Source organism: Echinops telfairi, unplaced genomic scaffold (genome assembly GCF_000313985.2).
Source record: "Echinops telfairi isolate 266 unplaced genomic scaffold, ASM31398v2 ScPeMD7_7400;HRSCAF=8409, whole genome shotgun sequence".
NCBI lineage: Eukaryota > Metazoa > Chordata > Mammalia > Afrosoricida > Tenrecidae > Echinops > Echinops telfairi.
In genome coordinates, this window is record NW_022111300.1 from 61,184,882 (window position 1) to 61,185,994 (window position 1,113).

Genomic DNA, 1,113 nt, shown 5'->3' on the forward strand with positions numbered 1-1,113 from the left:
TGGCACCGCAGTGAACACGCTGGTCCCCAGAGCCCCCAGTAGAACAGGGGGTCCACAGAGACACTCTCCCGCCTGCAGCAGCTCCGCCGACGTCTCTGCTGCCGCAGGAAGCCACCCTCACTGGGTTGCAGATGTCCCATGATTCCAGCAACCTGGCTCTGGGCAGGCTCTGCTCCCCTGTGGCTGGGCAGGACCCCAGCCTGCCAGGCCCACGGCTCCTGGTTGGTCCCATGAGAGGTGAACTGACCAAGTCCAGCTCCCGAGCCAGCAGGCCGAGAGGACCTTGCCCAGGCACTGCTTCTCGGAGAAGCTCACTGTTTCCCACCCCTCCACCCTCCCCAGCGGGCGGGGCCTGTCCTGGAGGCTCAGGTTTTAAAGCTGCACTGGGTCTCCCTTGGTTCTGGCCCACCAAGGCTCAGAGACAATCCTGAGTACCACTTGTCCCTCCCGACCCTGCCCTGTGTCAGAGGGAAAGGATTCAGAGGTTCTTCTGAGCTGGGGGTCTTGACAGCCCCAGGGTGCCTGGCACAAGGACAGCACCAGGTCACTGCTGATTGCTGAGCAGAGTGAAAGGGCAGCCCGTTTTGAGGACCCATGGCCAACCACATGCCAGCCACCAGCTGAGGGAGTTCCTGTGTGGCTCCTATTAAGCAGAGCAGGGCGCCAGAGTTCCCCATTGCCACCGATAGGGGCGAGGGGATCTGCAAGGATGACCCAGGGGTGAGGTCCAATGCAAAGACATAGGCTGCAAACACTCAGGTGGCATCAAGTTGAAATCACCCTGACCACTCTGAACCAATCAAACATCACTCACAGGTGACACACACCTGTCCACTCACCTGACATACCTGTCCACTCCTCAAAGGTGCTACTGTTGTCTGTGTGTCAACGCTTGTAGCACCCAGACTGAAATAAGTACAAGTCCCCATCATCTGGAAGCCTCTGAACAGAATCATTGACACCAAAGCAAATCATTCACCACCTGCTTGCCCACCTTGGGGTCTGAGGTTTCGTACAGAGCATCCACCCACAAATCTCCACGGGAAAGGCGACCAGCCTGGGCTGTTAGTGGACAGACCACACTCCCGCAGGCCCCACCAGTGGCTATGAGGC